This window comes from Furipterus horrens, unplaced genomic scaffold (assembly GCF_987537825.1).
Source record: "Furipterus horrens unplaced genomic scaffold, mFurHor1.1.pri manual_scaffold_1, whole genome shotgun sequence".
In the NCBI taxonomy this organism is placed as follows: Eukaryota; Metazoa; Chordata; class Mammalia; order Chiroptera; family Furipteridae; genus Furipterus; species Furipterus horrens.
In genome coordinates, this window is record NW_028327171.1 from 38574714 (window position 1) to 38598858 (window position 24145).

A 24145-nucleotide genomic window follows, 5' to 3' on the forward strand; every position below is an offset into this window, starting at 1 on the left:
CCCTCCTATTGATTCTCTGAACTTGCGCTAATCACATCACTTCTGTAAGTTTCAGTTTCCAAACTGGTAAAATTAATGGGTTGGACTCAATGATTTCAAAAGTTCCACTAACCTATTACATTGAATGATTTTTACACTTAGCATAAGGGGCAAAAGTATCTTTTATACCTCTACACTATTCCACTGGTTTATTCCTTTTGTCGCAAATGAACTAGTCTCCAAGAAAATCAGAAGATACTTTTTACTTAGAAGAAACCCTGACGCAAAGTTTGATCAACTCACCATGTAAATATTGACTGAAGCAATATTTTACTGAATCAAAAAAAGCACATTCATTCCAACTACTCATTCAATACTTTGTATCATTGTAAAGCGCCCTTTGCAATTGAATGCAAATAGTACTTATATTCTTCCATTGATCCAGAATGCATACCCTGCAGAGGCAGTCTGTTCTTTTCTCTGATAATTTAAACTCAATATTTTCCTTCTGTTGAGCTGAAACTTAACTCCCTATGGCTTCCACTCATTTTTCCTAGCTCTAATCTTTTGGAGGACTATACATAATGAGTTTAATCCCTCTTCTCCTTGACAACTCTTAAAATATATGAAGATAGCAATCATATTTTCTCTAATCTATCTCAGTTCTTTCAACTACTCCTAATATGATATTCATATCCCCTTACCATTATCCTCTAAGAGTGTTCATATCTCACTTAGCATGTGAGTCCAAGCACAAAAATAGTAAGCTCGATAAGTGTCAAGAAAAGAAGGGTTTTTTTTTTAACCATTATTATGGATAAAGATAAAGAATAACTACCTCACAATATTTACTCATATGGGGTTTACAATGAACTAAGCTAAAATCTTCTTAAATGCATCCCTGATAAGCCAAATTTCTTCTCACATTTATATAGTTGTTTTAAAAAATGGGAGAGAAAAGATGCATAAAGCAGAAGAAAAGAGGATTCCAGCAATGGAACTTGATGTTTGTTCTCTGATTCATGTTAAGTAATACCTGGGGAGAATTAAAAATGTTTTAATTTCATCTTGGTTGTGTAGTCTACTGTTTGAGTTCCCCTCCCTTTTTTTTTAACTGAAAAACTAAGAATCTGTCAGTGGCCACTTTTAACATATACTATTTTCTCTTTCAACTCTGTGCGCATGTATTTAAAAGAATAGGCAGAGCAGAAACAAATGTCCAGTTTTAGCTAGGTGCCACACAAAGCCTGAAGCTTTCATGAAAAATAATGTCACATTACATAATAAAACATACAAAAGCTTTTGAGCCCTGACTGGTGTGGCTCAGTGGATTGAGTGCCAACCTGCAAACCAAAGGGTTGCTGGTTCGATTCCCAGACAGAGCACATGCCTGGGTTGCGGGCCAGGTCCTCAGTTGCGGGCAACCACACATTGTTGTTTTTCTCCCTCTCCTTCTCCCTCCCTTCCCCTCTCTCTAAAAATAAATAAAATCTTTAAAAAATAAATAAAGGGTTTTGACACTTTAGTCATTGAGAAGAAAACAATAGCATTGTCTCTTTGAAATGCATAAAATCAATCATGACAGTCTTAGTAGTTAATGAAACATGAATAGATTTTCTTCTGTATGAAATATACTCAGATATCTAGAGTGCTAATTATAAGACCTATGACAGTACAATCCCTGGGCCTTGGCTGTGGTAGAGTGATGATACCTCCGTGACATGGAAGAATGGATGCATTACAATTTATCACAATATAAAAAAAGCATATAAATAAATAGTACCACATAAATAGTGTAGATCAAATTCTCTTGTGTGATCATAAATGCAAGACTTAATGTTTATCTTTTAAAAAGTGACATAACTTTTGAATCATTTAGGACACAGAAGTTTAATTTTTTGAACTCAAATAAGAAACAGTTAGTGTTTGACATATATCATCATCACAAGAAAGCAGCCAAAACAAAGTTTATTTTAAATAATTTGCAAAGAGTATTGCGATAGAAAGCAGGGCAGACTCAGAGCAGTCTTTTTTCCAATATTTCTACTCAGTGCTTTGTTTGTGCAAGTCACCTCAATTATAACAGTGATCGTGGGCATAGCTGCTCCCTAAATAAACACTGTTCTCTAGTCCCTAACCTTGGCAAAACCCACCATGAACTTTTTTCATTGACATGAGTTTGCTATAACCTTGGTCAATAAGACAGACTGAATCTTTGCCCTTTAGAGTTGTAAACACCTCTTCTAGGAAGTATCTTTTTTTTTTCCCATGTGCTTCAGAACAAGGAAGGGACTTATATAAAAGTGATAAATGTCTTAAACTACTTGAGCTGAGTGTGATCATATCTCAAATCTGAAGAGCCTCTTGTGTACCACCTAGAATGAATATTCTTAAAGGTGGTAGGTTTGGAGTACCGAGCTCAGCATTTTGGGACCTCATTGATTTCCCTTATTTGAATTCTCTTCTCTTTCCAGCTCTTTGAAGGAACAGGCAAATCTTCCCGGAGCTCCAGATAGTCTCTTTAAAGAAGACAATTCTCTGTGCCCCAGGGAGCTCTTGAACCTAAAGCTGTAGGAATTCTATCCCCCAAGGTTCCCAAACCATTCTTGGAACTCATCCCAGTCACCTGAGGTTCTCATGCAAATCATCCCGGGATATGTCACTTAGCTACCAATGTCATGATTACCAAGTAATTAGTTGTACAGTGGTCTGACCACCTCTAAGTTAACAAATAGAAACTCACAATAAAAACTACTAAAGCCTATCAGGACCAATAGCCCTGTTTTTACATTTTGTAATTATTTTAAATTAGATTTAGGTTGGAAACAATTCCTTAACCATTCAAAGGTATACTATGTTATCACTAACTAACTTCTTTAAGCAGAACACATGATCTCAAGCATTGTCAGAGACCCTTTGATGATTAATAGCCAATTATCCTCCTGATTTAGGGTCTATAGATAAAGTGCTTGAGACTCAATTTGTAGTACAATGTAGTGCAGTATATTTATATGTAGTGGCTTCCACAGCTGTTATATGAGGGCAAGTGTTTGTATACATAAGGCTACAATTAATGCGTTGCATGTTACATGAGTAGACTAGAAATTTGTTTGTTGTGGGGAGAGAGCATAATTAATAAATATCTTGGTAAACAAGAAAGCCCAAATTGCTTATGGTTAAGGACACAGACTTTAAAGACAAAATACATAGATTTGAAGCCCAACTGTACCACTTTCTTAGCTTTCTCCCTTTACTTTAGAAAGTTATTTAAGCTTGTTGTGCTACCATTTAATAATCTATAAAATGGGAGAAATACCAGATAAATATAACAACAAAAGAGACCAAATTCTCCAACAAAGTACTAGTTAGCACTTGTTAAAGAGTTATCTAACAAGCTTATGAAGACATCAGCAGAAAGATAGTTACAAAGGAAAATTAAAGTAAATTTCCAAATTGAATGTAGTGTTTGCTAGGTTCACTTTCAACTGAGCTCTAAAACTGTATAAACTTTGGAGCTTCTGTATCACCAGGGCTATCAAATTATTGACACTTATTATTTTCAACAGGTCAACATCTAACCTCAACAGAACAAAAACCATGAGCACATTTACCTGTCATTGATTACTGGGAAAACAAAGTTACATCCTTTGCATGCATCAGATGATGCCTAGATCGTCTTATGGGAAAAATGATCTAGCATAAAATTTTTAAAATCAAGAAATAATCATTTTATCCTAACTCCACGTTTGGAATAAATAATTTTAGCAGCTTTTTTAAAAGATTGTATGTATTTATTTTAGAGAGGGGGAAGGGAGAGAAAAAGAGAGAGAGGAACATCAATGTCAGAGAGAAACATCCGTCAGTTGCCTTTCAAATGTGCTATGACCAGGGACTGAACCCACAACCCAGGTATGTGCCCTGAGTGGGACCCAAACCATTGACCCTTCACTCTGTGGAATGACACCCAACCAGCAGAGCCACACTTGTAAGGGCAATTTTGAGCAGCTTTGCTATGACTTGTATGTAAGTTCATATTTGTGAAGCACTAAAAAAAGTGTCTGGTACACAGTTTACAAAATACCCAGCACCTGGGCAGTAGCAAAAAGATATGTCCTGTAGCTTCTTTTTGATATTCTAATTTGCCTGCAATATTCTTAAGAGATGCCATAGGGATGGTTTGGTTATGGATCCAATTCATAAGAAGACCTTGATTCAGAGTTGACATCTTCTATGTTCCAAGAAACTTGTACAGTAGCTTAGGGCTATGCCTGTGCTTAAGCTTTTATTACAACTATTATACATATACTATTTAATTCTTAAAGGCATACTAACATGTATTTTTCACACTTTTCCAGAAATATTAGACTTTCTTAATAATTTCCCAGAGGGAAAAAATGGAGTGGCAAAATAGAGAAGAGAAATGTCCGGATCAATTTGAATGCCTTAATATGACAATCATTTATACTTGGAGACAAAACTATTATGTATCTTGATTTTCTATTTCCAAAATATCTGGGTGCTATTATGCAGGCATTTTTTTCTCTAATATTTTTCTACCTACTGTGTACACTTAGAAAAAATAAAGATATTTACAAAGTCATATTATATTCAGAATCCATTAAAATAACATTTTATTATGAAGACTTTTGCTGTTACCAAAATATCTAAACTCACTTCACCTCAGACAATGTTAAAGAGGGTATTTGTTTAATATTGGAAAAGGATTATGCTACAGCCACTTAATCAAAGTCTTATTTAGTGACAGTATCTATTCAATTTTGCATGTCCCCAACTTGATGGAAACTAACTACCTCACAGCACTCCATAAATATTTATATTGTAATCCATTATTGATATCTTACAAACATTTTACTATAGCTTGTTAATGACTACAACATGACATTTTTGGGGTGGATCTAAACCATTATTTTAATTTTGTTTCCATAAGAGATACTTAGAGTACATGAAAACTACAACACCAATGTTAACTTCATGACCAACACAAAACAAAGACAAAATATCTAAATCAAGACCTGAAAATGAATCAAATAATGTTTATAAAAATATTTTAACATGGAAATTTAATTTCTCTATTAGGTTAAAGTCTTTCTCATTCATTGGTACTGTGAACCCCTTATACTCACATGAGCTCATTTTGATTTCATAATATCACTATACTATATGTTATATTTCTAAATCCCATTTTATAGATGAAAAAACAAGCAGTTTAGAGAGGTTAAATGGCTTGTGCACTTAGTACTTGAGTTTGTTGTAGTCTGCACTGAAGCTGTTTTCTGTGTTAGACTGCAATTCACTGAACCATAGTTAATATCTTTGAAAAGTAGGGTAATTAGCTTTCAGTATCCAGACAACAACAATAAAGATGAGGTCAAGTCAGGAAGCAGCATGCTGCAGATGTGAAAACAGCACAGAAACCAGATCTACAGGTGTTTAAATCCTAAGCCTGCCATTACTAGTTGGGTAATATTCAATAAAATGGCTTCTCTAAGTATCAGTGTTTATTCAGAGAATGTAATAAAATTACTCAACACAAGCACAGTATAAAATAACTTGTCAGTAAGTTAAATGATGACCTATTCTTAAATAAAAGTAATTTTATTTTCATATTTAGCATTTGTAAAAATATATCTTTTACCTACAAAAAATGGATATTTTATTAGTAATATTATTATTATTAAAAATAGGTATACCAACATATGCAAAGAGTGATGGTAAAAGCTGATCAGTAATGGTGAAAACTCTTCAAATGTGTATCATCTTTTATAAAGCATGTTTATCTCCATTTTATTTTCATTCAAAGCATCCAACAGTTACATAAATTAGTTTATTGTTTATATCATCATTGTCTTCATCATTTCTAAACTGAAATGAACAAACTGAGTTAGGAGAATTAAAGTAATAGGCTCAAATTCTCAAGTCCAATACAATGTAATAAATTCAGGAACCCATGTTCTTTCTTCACACTAAAGCAGTTGCTGACCTTCCAGTCTTGGAGAATTCTAGATGAAATTTGACGTGAGTTATATAAAAACAACAACAACAACAACAACAACAACAACAAAAAAAAAAAAACAGAAAAAAAATCATCAGCCAGTCGTTTTTTAAAGCTTTCACAATCCATTATGCTAACTGATTTCAAGAGAATTCTCTTCAAACAAAATTTTGTAAGGATGGGAGAGAGAAATAAATAGGAGCGAATTCACCAAATACGTCTTTTGTCAACCTATGACAAACAGTCCAAAATAATAACAAAATGTATTAATATGTTCCTCTGTCAACCTCAGTACCACATTTTCAGTTATTTTTTAAGACTGCCAAAATAGAATTCCAGATACCTGTTTGAATGTGATTCTCAATTCACAATAGCTCAATAAAGATGTGATAATATTAAAAAGAAATGAAAACTATTCCCTTTAACTAGTTGATAAGATGTGATGTAGAAATACAATTACATAGAACCATAAACTTGTTCTACTCCATTCATTCTCTCTTAGTTGATAACTATTCAGTCAGACTTCCTTGAACCATTTAAAACTTTAATGGACTATACAGTTCTATGTGACTTCTCTACAGATTCTTAATCTGCAGCAATCATTTGCTAACATTTCTAAAACTCACAAGCCTAGTTTTTGTTTTCTACTTAACAAATAGCCAGTGTCACATATTAAAAAGGCCAAGAAGCCAATCACATTCTTGTTATCTTTTAGAGAAATATGGCACTGAACACCCTCTGCTCTGTTTCTTGCATTCATGCCATTTTAGAAATCTAACCCCTTCAATTTATAGACAAGGAGAGGCCCACGGAATTAATGGCACATGTACAAACCAAGTGAAACAGATACACAGTGGTCAGATCTTAGACTCAGGCCTACTGATTTTAAGATCAATGTGCTTTCTGCTACCACATTTTCTCAAAATAAAGAAATGAGGGGTAGGGGAAGAATGCAGAGGGTAACAGGGGTCAAATATATGGTTAATAAGGGAGATTAGGTATACAGATATTGTATTATAAAGTTCTAACCTGAAATTTATATATTATTAACCAATGTTACTACACTAGATTTTTTTTTAATGAGGATTTAGAAACTTTCACAAGTAGTATACTGAATGCCATATTGGTACTTGCAAAGTTTTGGTCTTTGTCATATCAGGATATCTTGCTTAATTATTTCTTTTTAGATAAGCTCTATCTTTTCTTTATTCTATCTAAATATGCCAGAAATTTTTAAAAAATAGGTCATAACCAAAGGGGAAAGAAAAAAAAAGAAATAAAAGAAAATATATCTTATGTGTGTGTCTTGCTCAATGACAGGTTAATGATTTAGCAGAGCAAAGCAAAATAAAATGATAATTATGAATAAATTGTAGAAATTGGCAAAAAATCTTTTTTCTGATAACATGGAAATAATCAAAAACAGTGTTCAAAACAACATAGGTATGAGTGGTTTTCACTGTGTGTGTGCGTGGATGGATGGATGGAGAGAGAGAAATGGGGGAGAGAGAGAGAAAACACGAATGGAATAATACAAAATAAAATGAAGGTATTACGATTATAGGTAAATCTATTCAATCTAAAAACTATAACTTATGCTAACAAAAATTAACATTTTCTCTTTCAAAAATACCACTTAAATGGGAGAGGGATGCAGTTTCTCTATGAGGAGGTTTCTTGATGGTCCATATAATTACCTGTGAAAATATTATTTTTCTGTGTTCTTATTAAAAGCCCTAGAGGGTGAAAATAACAAAGCTTTAAAAAGTTTCTGTATTTGTTAAAATATTTATAATAAGTATAGTCTAGCTTCCATATACTTTGTTTTAGAAAAACAAATTTATCTTGCCAGAAAATGAGCAACAACTATGATTACTGGTGGGTCATGAACAAAAGCTACTCAGATTTTCAAAATGCAGAATGTAATCAATGCACAGAAAAGAACACAAGTCTAAAATAAGAAAATTTGTAATGCTGATGAAATGCTCAGTTTGAAAATGCTGAGTGATTTGACCTGGGATGCTCCTGGAAAAGGAGTCTATTACATTTACATAGCAGGTAATGAAAAACAGAAGTAAACAATTATTTTGAATTTTTTGGCAGATGCTTTAAAATCATTGTGTATGTAATTATAAAAGAAAAATTTTCATGAAAAAAATTTAAAAATTATCTCTGAACCTCTGAGAAACATCTAATCCTGAGAAAAATGACTCACTGAACGTTCTTATTAAAAGCTTTTTTAATTTATTGCAAAGAACAATTACATTTGCCATACAACAGCTCCAGAAAGTACAGCTCTTTCCTTTCTTTGCCTATACCCAATATTGAACCTCTACTTATTTCTAAGAAATGTTACACTTCCTTCAAGATTCAATTGAAGTTCCACTTCTCAAAGGAAACACATACTCAAACACACACAAAGGTCTTTCCTCTGAACTTCCAGTGCCTTTATTGTTTTTATATATATTGAATGTTTTCTTGTACTGTTAATTACAGGTTTGGATATGTAGGTCCAACTTACAACATGCTGGAGCCTCTTTATTAGGCCTATACAGCATCTTGTAGGATGTTTTATTTCTCCAGAACTTTATACAAAATAGGTACTTAGTCTACAGAAAAAAAGTAGATAAAAATGTTAGAGGCCTAGGATTTAAATTGTAATCAGAATATTTCAACTAGAGAAAGGCATTTAAACTTCAAAATCTCAAAACAGAATTTTAATGTTAGTCAAGCTAGCATACTCAGCCCATGGTGTTAATGTGATAATCAATTAGATAATATATCTGATTTGGTTTTCAAACTATAAAAAATTATACCTTATATTGGAAGCAAAATTCTAATGCTATACAGAAAAAAAGTCAGGCTACAGAAACAGATAAATGTGCTCATTCTGGCTTCTGACACTCAATAGCTGGGTCCTTTCACAACCCCATAATCATCTATAAAGTTGTGATAATAATACATATCTACCAAGATACTGGGAAGATGAGCATTTCACAGAATCTGGCTAACCATCAATAAATGGTAGATTTATCACGGTTCAAACATAAGGTATTATGACAAATATTATTGTTACAGAAGCAGATATTTCAAAAATAGATATGATGTAGCAAAATAATACAATCTGAAACAGCATCAGTAATGTATTGATAATGGCTTCTTATGCCACATTTGTTGCCCCTTGATATTGAAATACAAGCAAATAGGGCCAATTCAATTAATACCAAGAATTGACCAACAATCAATAAAAAGAAATCAATGCTAATTTTATGTTTAGTCTATACAAACGTACCCAAACTGTCTTTCTATACATCAAAAACTCATGTAGAATGTCATAACATGCTAAATCCTCTGCCTCATACATATATATTGAACCAATTACCCTCCTACAATGATCAGAGTTAGTAGGAACACAGAAAGTTATTTCCATTTCAATATCTAAATATGCAAAATTTAAAGGCTTAATTAGTCTAAACTCGATAAAGCAAGACCTTTATTCTACAATGAGGATTATATAAGAAAGTATGCAATATTATTTTGAACATTGTAGAGGTTTAGTAAGAGTTATATCAGAATTAAAAACTGTTAAAACCTCCACATTATTGTCACTTTTATTACCATTATTATTCTTTTTTTAAGTATATTTTATTGATTATATTTTCATATAGTTCCAATTTTTCCCCTTTGCTCCCCTCTGCCCAGCACCACTCCCCCTCCAGCAATCCAAACCCCCCATTATTATTCTTACTGCTATATTCACTGTTATTTTACATGTGTACATGTGAGCCCCTCTCAAAGATTAATGTGAATCTTTTCTTCCCATTTGCTACATCAGTAAGTTGCTCCTTAAATTCATCCTACTACCCCACCCCCACAATCTCCAACTGAGTGATTAGAACCAAAAACAATTATTTGTGAAAATTCTAAAAACATGTATTTCAGTTATTTAATCTCAAAGAAAGAGAAAGTGTGCCATCTGTTTTATTTAAAATCATTGTGGCACTACCTGTAAAATTAACTTGGTTATGTCACTCTTAAGACTTAAAGAAAGTTGTATATCAAATTCGTAAACTGAACTAAAGATTAAACTTTAAGTTCACTCTAAAACTTTGAAAGTGATTAAGAGATTTATTTTTATTTTGATTACACCTACTGAATTCTGTCCAAATTTGAATGCACAACATAAAATACACATAGCATTCAAGATATTTTGAAAAATTATTTACTTACTGAATTAAGATCTTGGCTAACTTCAAAGAAAAAAAGGAAATTGTTAAATATGTTAATCAAATGCTAGCTCATTTTCTGTATTTATATAGTATGAATTTCAAGATAGTATTTGAAGTACTGACCCTGGCTGGTTTGGCTCAGTGGATTGAGCGTCGGCCTGCGAGCTAAGTGTCGCTGGTTCGATCTTCCAGTCAGGGCACATCCGAGAAGGAAAACTCTGACTCCAAAAAACCTCCGCTGCCTTGCGGCATACCTCTTCAGGGGAAAGGCTAAGGGAGTAAACCCCGACAGAAAATCTGGAGCCGGAGTCCCTAAGGCGGTTTGACGTTGTAGTCAACACCGGCAACTCCTGCGGCGCACCTGAAGCCAAGCTTTATTGACTCCGTCTTTCCCTTGGACCCTTCAGCTGCGAAGAGAGGGGGGGTCTGCTGCATAGGCAACAGCGGACCCTCCATATCACCCTGCCCAGGCTCTGTAGCTTCAGCTTCACTGGAGAGGACACTCCAGCGTCATCGCAAGATGTCAATTCAACACGGGAGGAGACAGATACCGTGTCACTCCCGAGTCGGACTGCACAACCATTCTCGGCGGTGCAGATAGCCTCTTAAGAAGCTATACCATCGTCTCTCGAGACGGACAGGCATGGGCAGCAGACCCTCCATATCACCCTGCCCAGGCTCTGTAGCTTCAGCTTCACTAGAGAGGACACTCCAGCGTCATCACAAGATGTCGATTTAACACGGGAGGAGACAGATACCGTGTCACTCCCGAGTCGGACTGCACAGCCATTCTCGGCGGTGCAGATAGACTCTTAAGAAGCTACACCATCGTCTCTCGAGACGGACAGCTGCTGATACAATTTGAAGTACTGCTTAATAATTTTAAAATAGACAACTGCCACGTGGATTTTATAAATCTTGATTTAAAGTGTTGAAGGTCAAATTATTTTCCCCTTGTCTCTTAAGGGGTCCCTTCTACAAAGCAAATATAATTAATTCATTTTGTCATAGTCCTATATACTCTAAGATATATAGATTACTCACATAAAATATTGATTATTAATATGTTATATATAGTTGAAGTTTAATTTATTCATTTTTTACAGTGCACAATTCTTTTCTTGAGTATCTGCATTTCTAATGACTTCCTTTCTTCACCTTAGCTTAGAATCCTACTATCAAAGCAGGAGATATGCAATTTCTGCTGAAAGGACAACAGTCACAAAAAGCAACTCACTCATTTCATACTATGACATGAAAAATTGTGTGATATAAAACTTGCCACTTATCTGTCTTATGGGGAATTTTGAAAACTACCTAATAAATTATTTTAAAGAGCTTTTAATATAATGTGCTTCACATATTCTCAATAAAAAATGAACAAAAGAATGCTGAGATTTCTTCAAATTGAAATGACATATAACACACACAGGAGACTTCCGGCCAAGATGGAGACCCAGACTGACATGCTCTGTCTCCCTCCACAACTAAGAAGGAATAGAACTACTGCAAAACCAGAAATAACCAGAAGTTCAAGAAAATAAATGGATGTCCAATGTATGACGTTATAAAGAAGTGGTGCTCATCCAGACAGGTAGGAGGGGTGAATCTGGGGCAGAGAGGTCAAGTTGTATGGCAGCATCAGCTACAGCATTGGCAGGGGGACAGCGGTAAGCACAGACACCTGTATTTAAGGGGAGGCGAGAGGCACCTGGGGAGCACCCTTGGTTGCAGACCAGACCTGTCAGCTCGAAATTCCAGTGCCAGGGAAAGCAGACCTCCATTGCCTTGGACTGTGAGGCCCAGACAGGGTGGGGACAGAGGAAGAGGCTCCCGGTCTCTCTCTCAGCAGAGAGTGAACAGCAGGAATCCATCTTGGACCACTGCCCCCACACAAAATGCCACAGCATGGTGAGAAGGGTCGCCCAGTTGTGACGAGTGCATGGGGCTCCACCCCCTATAGCATAGGAGGTGTGACAGCCCTGCCCAGGAAGTAAAGGTAAACACAAAACTGTCAGGATGGCACAGATCATGATAGAGATCCTGGTGACACAGCTGACCAGACAGCAAATATCTAATCTAACAAAGCAGCAGATAGGAAATCTTTCTGAGGCACAGTTCAGAGCTTTGGTTATAAAAATGCTTACAGACCTAAGAGCAGATCTTAAACAAGATGGGGAAGGAATGAAGGCCAATCCTGCTAAAATGAACAAAAACACATACGAAACTAGTGATGAGGGCAAGAAAACCAAGGATCAAATCAACAAATCAGAACATAGGGAAGTAAAAAACAGTCAACCAGTGCCAAAAGAGGAAATAAAAAGTGAGAAAAATGAGGGGAGGCTCAAAAACCTATGGGACAGCTATAAACGGGCCAACATCTGAATCGTAGGGTTGCCAGAATGTGAAGAAGAAGATCTAGAAATTGAAAAATTATTTGAAAAAATAATGAAGCATAAGCTCCCTAACTTGGGGAAGGAGATAGACTTACAGGTCTAGGAAGCACAGAGAGTTCAAAAAAAAACTGGACCCAGGGAGAACCACAACAAGACACATTATAATCAAAATGTCAAAAATTAAGGATAAAGAGAGAATCTTAAAAGCAGCAAAAGAGAAGAAGAGAATTACATACAAAGGGGTCCCAATAAGACTCTCAGCTGATTTCTCAAAAGAAACTCTGCAGGCAAGAAGGGACTGGCAAGAAATATTCAAAGTAATAAAAAGCAAAAACCTACAACCATGGTTACTCTATCCAGTGAAACTGTCATTCAGAATAGAAGGGCAGAGAAAGTGCTTCCAGGACAAAGTAAAACTGAAGGAGTTCATCAAACCCAAACCACTGTAATATGAAATGTTAAAGGGACTTTTTTAGGAGAAAGAGGATCAAAACTAAGAACATTAAAATGAAAACTGTATCACAACAACCAACAACAGAAGCTAGGGAATCAAAACAAAGGCAAACTGAGTAGGCAACAAGAGTGGGAAAAGAATTATAGGTATGGGGAACAGTATGTGGGGGAGGTCAGCAGAGAGGGGGGAAGAGGGGAAAGGGAGGGAGATGGTATAGGAGTTAAGAAGCATAGTAGGAGGGAGTGGAGTAGACAGGAAGATGTTGAGAAGAACTATATGCACAACCAATGGGCATGGCATAAGGTGGGGGTCAACTGGAGGGAGGGGGGTTACTGTGTGGAGGGGAACAAAGGGAAAAGAAATTGGGACAACTGTAACAACATAATCAATAAAGCATATTTTTAAAAATTGACATAATATACAACGTACATATACTCTAAATATTTTATTAATGAAGACAATAGATACTTAAAAATGTTTTTTAAAGACTCAAAGTTAAAAAATACATAAAAATATAAAATTATTTTTAATTTTTCCTATTATTAATAGTATAGGTAAATAGGACTTTGTGCAAAGTTACTGAGCTAGCCTAAAAGACAGAGAAAGAGACAAAGGAGAAAAACAAACCACTTTCACCATTTTTAATCCTCCCCGATTTCATGTTTTCATGCCCATGACTATTCCTAGATTAAGGGATGATAAAGAATGGGACATCGCCAAGCTTCCAGAAAGCAATGCATAGACACGGCAGTTTGCGTCCATATGCCATTAAAGGAGCATTTAGGCTCCTGGACCCATTATAACTCTACATCCAACAGTCATATTCAGAGTTCAGAGATTTCCTAAATCTCACCGCTGCAAAATTCTGTTACTGCAAGCCAGGCTTTTTGCTTGAGATAGTGTAGAAATACTTGAAAAAAGCTTCTGTGTTTTAGCTCTGAAATGGATGAAAAGAAAAAACCATGGGAAGAGAAAATTCTTGAATCATCCCCTGCCCTTAGAGCTCATCTTTGAAGTTCTGTCAATCCCACGCCTAAAACACTCTCAAATTATTTTCTTTCATTTACTTTCTAATTACCTCTTACTTGGATTTGCAAAAATCTTCTAAAAAATCTAGAAGAGAAGAAGAAGGGAAAGAAGGGGAAGGGTCTAGTCAAGGAACTAGCACAAATGACTCATGGACATGGACAGCAGGACAGGGATTGACGGGGGAGAGGGGGGAGGTGGGCAGGGCAGGTGAGAGCAATGGGGAGGGGTGGGTAATGGGACAGCTATAATAAAACAAAAATAAATAAATAAATAAATAAATAAATATAAAAAACTAAAATTGTCCTGTCTCTATTCTCTCTCTCCTTTAAACAACCTTGCACACTACCCCAGGAATTATCAGACTGATGTCCCTGTCAGTGCATGGTGGAAGAGACTGGGGTGGCACATGCATTATCATTTCCTCCCAGACAGATGTACAATTTTACACAATCTCTCTTGGAAATAGAAGTTTTAAAAAATCAAAAGATAACATATAGCAATTTTTAAAGTAACGCCCACCCTAAGAAATGTTTCTTGAAATATTTTTCATGTTAAACCAGACTGTTTCCTAATTATTCTTCAAAAGCACAAGGTACATTCTCAGAATGAAGTAACTGGAAGAGTAGCTTAAAGCTAGCCGAACAAAGAGGCAACTAATTCTCTTACTTCTGTTCTTTTGGCCAGATTTGGCTGAAGACAAATTTATATTTTTAGCCCGTAGCTCTTTTCTCAGTCAGACCTAGATATGTATCCATCTGCCAAGTTGGCATCTATACTTGAACATCTTACAAGCATCCCAAATTTAACATGGACAGATATTAACTTAAATCCCTCTTCAAATATTCTCCAAAGATTGGCATATCTACATTTCAGTATATGGTCCCTCTGTCCTTTACCCAAATTATTTTTGATAACTTCATCACTGCTTGCCACTTATCCAAGTCTTTTCTGATTCTATGCCCACAAGGTATCTAGATTCAAACCACTTTCCAGCATCACTTACTGCCACAGTCATAGCTCAAGATACCACCTTTCCCAAACTCTGTCAACAACCTCATTGCTGTCTCCCTGCTTCCATTCCTACCCCTCTAGTCCACTCTCCACAGAGCAGCAGGGAGAAAATTTTAAAGCATAGGCTTTGTTATATCTTACACCAGCTCAAACTAATTCTCATTGAACTGAGAATGAAATAGAAGTTCTTAAAGCAGTTCCCAAGCTCCTGCTGATGTGTCTGCTGTTCTTTCTCTCCAGTCTCAGGTGATGCCAATGTTTTTAGATAAACTGTATGTCCCACACTAAAAATTATTCATTGTTTATCTACATTTCACATCTAACTGGATATTTGACCTTTTATCTGACAATCCTGGGGTTGCCATTATCTAATTTGCTCATGACATGCTAGTGATAGCAGCCTTTTAAAAATTTCCTTCTGAGCCACTTCCTATAATGTAATGCCTATTATTCTTGTAAAGAGGATTGCTCCTCTTTCCAGTTTTGACTGGGCAAGCTACAAATCTTCTTTCCAGACTTACCTTAAATTTCAAATTGTAAGGGAGTGATCCAATATGCCAGTCTGAGCGAGGTTGCATTATTAAATTCTTATAACACCATATATATATTTTTTCTTGTTCCAATCATAGTTTATATATCTACTTACATGAATGTAAGTATATAAATATGTGCTTGACTTACCACTATATCTCCAATGCTAGCAGAAATATGATGGGTATAGTGGATCCTCAATTTGTATTTTTGAAAGGCCAAAAGGAAGGGAGGGAAGAAGGAATTAATTTTATCTAAAGTAACCCCTTTATTCTAAGTCTATGCTACACATACAAGTGTCTATTCTATAATTCATTATCCTGAAAGCATGTTCCACTTTGGACTAATGCATTTGACTTTAACCATAAAATACCATTCAGTCATTGTTATATAACTATTAATCGTTAGAAATAAAGATATTGGCACACTGCCCTGTGAATTTAGTTTTTATGATTAAATTCCATGGATTTTGTCATTTTTTTATATGGCCTAAACTGAGTCTTTGTCACTTTCATTTCACCATACCAAGGACATGTGACCTCCACAGGGAGGTTCCCCATAGTCTCTTGTTCCCTACTCCCAACCAAACCCAAAAGAAATAGAATCAACTAGAGTGCCACATATAAGAATCAATTTCTATTCACTGTTTACTTTCATTGCTAGTTTGATGTTAATCTGATAAATGATCTTCAATCTCATTCCAGAAACCTGTGTTAATCAAGACAAAACAGTAAAAGGTTTGTGTTTTGGAATCTGAATTCCAAATCTCTCATCTAGCCATCATAGCAGCTCAGTGAACTTGAAAAGGATCTGCAGCCCTTTGAATACCAATCTTCTCATCACTACTATGTTGATTACATGAGGTTGTTCCCCCCTCTTTAAACCCATTGATCCCAAATCCAAGACCCTATATGATCTTGATATTCCTGAACTCACCAGCTTAATTTAGTGCTACCCTCTTCTCCTATATATATCAAGGAACATAAATTCCAATACTTGCAGTAGCCAAGCAATGTAAACAATGAGTCTGGTGGGATATAAAGAAAAAATGGAAGTGGTGGCACTATGTGTAGAGTAACTAACACAGGCCTCATCTAAAAAAATAGGCTTCCTCAGCTCAGGCAACTGTTCCTACATGAGAACATAAGTTCAGTATTTTTAGGTCATCTGATCTTTTTAAAGCAGAGGCCAGAAGCTGGAACTTTTTATATGAACAATTTTGATTTTAAAATATTAGTTATTGGTTAAAATCATTTTAGAACTTGCTGCAGAATTGCCAATCAAACTGAGCAGTGGAGATGTGACTTGATGTGGCTTCTCATCTGCACATACATGATAAGGAAATAAATAAAGTAAATATATATAAGGAATGTAAATAAAATAAATAAATAAATATATATATATATATATATGATAAAGAAAAATAAATTAAAATGTCTCTGAAAAACATAAATGGTGCACCAAAAAAAAAAGCCAAAACAAAAAAACAAGGTTGGGAAAATTTATTTCTTTATGTATTAAGCCTGGTCTTAATTCATTGTATACAGTTTATTCTGTAAGTTCTAATGTAAAAACCATAGAAGCAGCTAAGTTATATATGTATATCTATTTCAGCCACTGACCTTCCTTGACCATCCCCAGGACTTGGTCTATCACTGCAAGGAATCTAATCCAACTCTTCCTTCATATCTGAGAGCACAGAGTACAGAGGCTGGCTGGTCTAGCAAGAGGGGAGCAGCCTGAGCTCCCCACCCCCTGCCTGAGAAGCTAAGGATAGAGGTTCTCATGCTAAGGGGTAGTGGTCAACAACAAACCCATATTCCTAAGCATTGTAAAGTATAAATCAGGATTTTTTATTGTGTTGTTGTTATTCCTCTGCTCTCTTGTTTATTTTATATCCAGGTTCAGAAATATATTGACCCTCTAAACTTCAGGGCTTTCTTGTAGAAAAGAAGTATTAAGGTTGTTAGAAAACAAATCTTGTGCTGAGTCTCTAGCACTGGTACAAAGCCTGCTGCAGCCAAAGAAAAATCTGTCCAAATTTATAGCCTTTGGTTAATTCCTCAGACAGCTTTGTAGAAGATGCCTCCCTGGAACTTCTTCCTGGGTCATTTTTCCTTTAGTTTACGTTTGTATATTTTAAGCAAATGAAACAACCAATAGATTGGAACAAGTTTTTTTTTTTTTTTTTTTTTTTTTTTTTAAGGAAAAAAATAGGTAAGATAAATTGTTCATGCAGAAAATGGTAGAAAGTAAAAAGCTTCCATCGGCTACAAGTGACATCTCTCAAACACAGTAAGTCAGAGTCTTCAATAGCTCCAGGGACTTTTAGTCAATAAATTTAACAAGCTGCAGCCAGAGTTCCAGCTTCAGCACAGTATGTAAATGAAAGTTCAGAAAGCCAACTTCTTCTCAATCCTGGGACAGAGTTAATAGAGGGGAAATGCCAAACTGTATAAGGAGAATTTGACAGTCAGATTTTTTGTTTCTTTCCCATTTAATTTAAGGATAAAAAACTAAAGAATCTTAGTTCTAAGAGATAATCCAAGGTGGTAACATTACTTTAAAAATAAAAAGAAGCTTCATATATAATACTTGTATTTCCACGGCCAAGAGTTAAAACACTTCACATTACAGAGATATTTTTAAAAGTGTGGTTCTAGATATAGAAAGATGAGCTATAATGGTGTTTATAATGTAGGATAACCATTTAGTTATAAATTAATAAATGTATCATGTGAACTCTGATGTCTCTAAATAGTGACAAATAATGTCTGTTGATCAAATGATAAGTTTGTTAGACTTACTACAGAAAGGGAGACCATCACCTTGATAGTTTTAGTAGTATCTCAAAAACTGGAAATTAGAGGTGGTATCTCTTGAGCTTAGGTGAGGCGATTTTAAGGCAATCTTGAAAGGAAGGAAATGGCTAGAACTGGGCAAAGATTACACCAAAAGAGCTTTGGATTAGAAAATACATCATAGTTAGAGTCATGAAACAAGGTTTGATGATCAAACTGTTTCGTTGTTTCGCTGTCATACCTTCCCAGAGAAAGTGTTTCCTGGAGCAAGTAGCTAAGTAATTGTTTCCTAGCCCCAGTATTGGTTTGCACACAGTAGAAAGTGTGTTTGGTTCCAGAAATATTTAGTGCTTAAACACAAAATTATGCTGGCTGTTGGCTGCAATATTCACTCTCCAAAATGTATGTGACTCATTTCTAAAAATGTCTCTACTAAGAGTAAGAATTACTTTGACCTTAGATGTCCCTTATTTTCCTAACTTGATGAAATGCCTTAGGTATCCCTAAAACAGCTTATCTCGTATTCAATGTTCTTCTTGCTATACCACATAAGATATTAAATAGAAATTTTAGTCTTTAAGACTGCATTTATTGAAAATAAAACAGAGTCCTTAACTATTAGCATACCACCTTTTTTGTGAAACATCCAAACAATTATATAGATAGTCTACCAAATAGAGCATTGAGAAAGAAAACTAATTTATCAAAGTAGGGAATTTTGATATTATAAATTATATGAAGGTCACATGCATGGTATAGTTAGTCTAACTGTACCTAGGTTAACAGATTAATTTGGTTTCTCTGCTAGGAATCAAAATTTGTAAATGAAAAAAACTTAGAGAATACCTAATTCAAACTTCATTTTAAATATGAGAAAACATTGCCATCTGCCTAAAATCATACAGTTACCCACCTTTCTTTAGATGCCATATTTAAAAGGCCTTAATACCAGAGAGTTTAGTTTCCCTTTCACATGCTTTCATTCTGCCTCAGTTTCTTTTCTTTTCTCTCTCTCTCCCTCTCTTTCTCTTCCTCCCTCTCTCTCTCTCTCTCTCTCTCTCTCTCTCTCTCTCTCTCTCTCTCTCTCCCCTCCCTGCCCTGCCACCCACAGACCCTGGTCTTCAGGAAGAAAAAAAATGTCTCCACTTGCTGCCATTACACCCCATTAGAGATGTTTTTTCTAGTAACCCCTGATGATATATTAATATCTTTCCACCTGGGCTCTATTCCCTGAAATCTCATGAATGAGCCCCTACCCAGGCACTCCTCCCAGGCAAGTGTCCTCCACTCTTAACTGAACACTGTCTTAAGTTCCTACTTTAGCTATTGGTTTATCCTTGGCATTCAGATATAGCTGTCCTTCAGTAACCACAGGGATTGGTTCCAGGACCCCCCAGGGATACCAAAATCCATGGATGTTCAAGTCCCCTATATAAAATGACATAGTATGTGCATATAACTCATATTTGCATATAGGTCACAGCAGGGTATGCCTATACATCACTTTCCTGAAGTGGATTCAGCATAGTGCTCACAGCATATTACAAATTCAAGTTTTGTTTGTAGGATTGACTATATATCATAGCATGATTAAGCACACGTGAGGCACCCTGCCAGGGGCCAATCTGTGTGAAGGTCTAAATATAATTGTGGAAAATACCACATCTTAACAAGGAAAATGAAGCAGCAAGTATGGCCAAACAACAAGCCAGCAATCATGAAACAGAAGAAAATTATGATCACACCTGGTTTTGCCACAACTATGATCTCCATAGACACATTAGAAACCTAGGAAGAACAAAAGCTAAAATAACTGTTTTTAACCAATAAATGTAATAGTAAGTCACCGTGAGGCTAAAGAACATAAAAGCAGGGTTATGAAAGATTTTTGCACAGCAAACACTGTGCCCCACAAGTAACACTGACAAGAAGAAGATACAGTGCTGACAACTTTCGGAGAGGACACGAAGCACAGAACTGGCCCTGGCACGCATATTGGGCATCAATGACAGAGGCAATGAAAGCCTCATTTGCAGGCACCACCAGCTGGATATGTAAGAACAGGGTATTACACTGCATAATAACCAAGAGAATTTGACTTACAGACACACACAGAAAGCTCATTGGGTTAGATGTTAGGAGCCCTGGAGATTCCACAAGAGCAAGCCCAGCTGACACCCAGGACACTGCTATTGATTGATTTTCCCTGGGGCTCAGGGACTGAGGAAATGGAAGTTACAGTCTCATTTCTTTCTAATTTTCCAGGTGTAATCCAAATCAATGTTTTCAAATGTTAGAACTCATCTATTCAGCAATGTTTTGCCCTATCTGTTTGCTCTTTTTATTTCATGTATTTCTGACACTTAAAAAGTTAACATTTATAGAATTAAGAATTTTTAGAATATATTTAAGATACATCTTGACTGATGCAAAGGAACTAAAGAGAACATGCAATTATGATACGTATTTATTATGGGGATAGTCATTCATTAAATAATCAATTATTTAATACTCTCCTCCTGAAATGCCTGCTCAATTTCATAGTTATTGGGTGTGTGACTCAGTTCCATAAGAAATGCCTATTTGAACAAATGAGTAAGGAAAATGATATTATTACACCAGAATAAATATATTTACTTTTTGCTGCAGGAAATTCTCAAAAACCAATTTCTTCAACAAAAAAAAATAAGAAGAAGAAGAAATTCTCATCTGGGCAAAATCTCTTCATTCAGGACAATAGATTGTTCACCTGTGCAAATAGCTTACAAAAGTTTACTTAACAAGACTTGATTCATGTCACTCATCTCACTTCGTCTACCAATCCTAAATTATTATGTCACAAATCTTGTTCAACTCAATCAGTTCTCATCTTGAAATCCCTCACAAACTCCTGAGCATAGACCCTAAAGCTGTTTAAACATTATCCTTTGATGTCTCCCTTCTGAGAAAAAATGAAAACTGTCAATATAGTGCTTGTCCTCACTGCAGTAAATCTAATAAAATGAGCTCAGTTGGACTAGCATGTTTTACTAGTCAGCTGGGGAGTCAGCAGTGACAATCTCAGAAGTGCCCCTAAGATCAAGCCGGGACTCCACCACCACCACTGCAGCAACAGCACATGACTCTCAAGCCCCTTGAGCTCCCTGCTCTGAAGGGGAAGTAAGCCTGGTGTTGAATCTAAGCTCTTATTTATTTATTTTTTTGAGCCCTCAAATTCTGATTTATTTTATATCTTAGAGATGACATATAAATTGTTTTATTATCTTCAGAAATTTTAAAATATTTCCCCTTTGAAGAAATCTGCTTAGTTATTGATTACACTACTGATTGACTTTATCTGTCCCCATTATCATTTGCAATAATTCTATATGAGGCAGTTCCCAGGGAGGTGAACAGTTAAGTCCATCTCTCAAGCAGACTCCAAAGATTCACAAGGTCAGAAGGACTCATCACATTGATGTCCTTTATAGGACAAAAACTGCCTTGAGTCACCAATATCTTATAAAAGCATTTCCTCCATCTTGTCCTGTTTTGTTCATGAGAGTGTGGTTCTGAAGCAATCTCTTCTCAAAACAGTCCATCTACAAAAAATTCCCATTCATCAATTTCTAATTGGAGAAAGCCAACTATTAAATGTAAAAGGATCCAAGACACAAAGTGCATCAGCAACTTAATTCTAACAACCATTGACAGACAAACACTCATGGCTTCATCTCAATATCAGTCAATAACCCCTGTGGGCCAAATTCCTGTTTCTTACGTGGTTTTGCACTATAACTCTAATTGCCTTACTGCTTATCTTTCTAAATTGCATAATTGTACTAAAGATCATTAAGAATAGTGGATACTTGGGAGAATTTTTAATACTAGAAAACTTGATCATACCAGAGTCACCTTAGATTACAGTGGTTCTCAACCTTCCTAATGCCGCGACTCTTTAATACAGTTCCTCATGTTGTGGTGACCCTCAACCATAACTAAAGCATAGTTATTAATCACAAAAACAATATGTAATTATATGTGTGTTTTCTGATGGTCTTAGGCAACCCCTGTGAAAGGGTCATTCGACAGGTTGAGAACTGCTGCCTTAGAACAACAACAACAACAAAAAAAAAGAGTAGAATTGAAAATATTCATTGAATAAATTTTTCTTTGTATGCAGAAACTCCCCAAATAAATTCAGATTTCAAAACTATTTCCTAAAAAGAATTCTTAGCCAAGACACATGGAAAATGTAAAAAATTTAAATCTATTTTAGATCTTCCAAATCACAACTTGAACCTAGCAGCCTTTACCTAACTTGTCCTCTTTCCGCCTCCTGTGTTTCTGCACACTCTCTATGACCCAGTTCCTTTCCATTATAGGCAGCCCAAAATCTTCAAATTCCACTGCTTCTTAAAGTTAAATACACTTTAAAAGAGGGAAAATCCTTGTTCAAGGATTAATGCTCACGTTGAACATCAACATGAGCTGTTTGTTATACACGGATGTATTGCTATTATCCCTATTATGTTTCATAAGTAACGATATATTATTAAAAGAAAAGTATATTTTAATATGCTTAACTGCACCTTTCTAGATTTTTTAACAAGGGGCCTCGCATTTTCACATTCCACTGCATCCTGCAAATTATGTAGCCAGCCATCATGCTTGTAGTTGAAAATAGAGCAGGAGAAGGGGACAATGTAAGAAAATCCGTAGAGTTTTCCTTTGCAATTTTGATAAAATTGTACAAATAGTGGATAAAAATCAGCCACATTATATAAAATGCTCGCTTTAAAAAATTGAGAATATGTGTTATCTTAGGGGAAGAATGCTATACTTATATTGCTACAGACACCTCTGGTGTTAAAAAAAAAAAAAAAAGGAAGAAAGAAAAGAAAGGAGAAATTAAATCATTTGGTTTATACCCTCATAACTCTTCCCATTAGCTCTTGAGATTAGGGATGAGTTTTGTTCTCTTGATTTATACTATTGGCTTCTGGATTAGTAGTAGGCTACAAACTCTGATCATAAATACTCAGTTAGTATTTGTCAGTATACAGTTCCAAAAGTGAGGTCTACAAAGGCTTAAATGTCATTGTGTTACTGCTGTCCTATTAAATGAGTCCGAAAATAATCATCCAATGAAAAGAAGAAGAATACTTGATACTTACAGAAGCACTGGAAAGTTGATACATGACCACCATACCTTACACATGCTGCAGATCTGGCTTCACCACTTCCCCAGCTCAGACTGAAGAATGATCCTGGGGAGCAGGGAGTAAGGGCTGAGATTTGAAACAACCTACATCCACTTAAATTAACTATTAGGACAGAGAATTGAGGCCACCTGTGTCAACATGACTTAACTATGTGTTCTAGGAAATTCTTGCCCTGGAATATAAGCCAGTAGACTAATAAATAATGTAACAATGTTTGCTTCAGAAAATTCCTGCAACCTATTTGTCTAAAAAGAAATAGTTTGCTCATCCGGGAAAACAGCTCTTCTTTCAAGACAGTTATCCTGCTCATTTGGCAGACAGCTTGCATATCAAAATGTTTACTGACCAAGACACTCTAGCACTCACCTCACTGTGTCCACCAGCCTTAAGTTATTATGCCACAGAATTTCCTCAATCCTAATCAGTTTTCTGCCTAGAAAATCCCTAAACCACTCAAATTAGACTCCATATTTTTATAAATATCTTCTTCTTACATTA

The 24145-nt window shown here is 35.6% G+C and overlaps 1 long non-coding RNA gene across 1 annotated transcript in view; it reads right to left on the reverse strand.

The window, feature by feature from the left end:
* Nucleotides 1–23657, reverse strand: part of LOC150020899 (uncharacterized) — a 324472-nt gene extending 300815 nt beyond the window's left edge. The window contains exon 1 of the long non-coding RNA XR_016511149.1: nt 23600–23657. This is a non-coding gene — a long non-coding RNA (uncharacterized LOC150020899). The remainder of the gene's footprint in view (nt 1–23599) is intronic.
* Nucleotides 23658–24145: the final 488 nt, after the last annotated feature.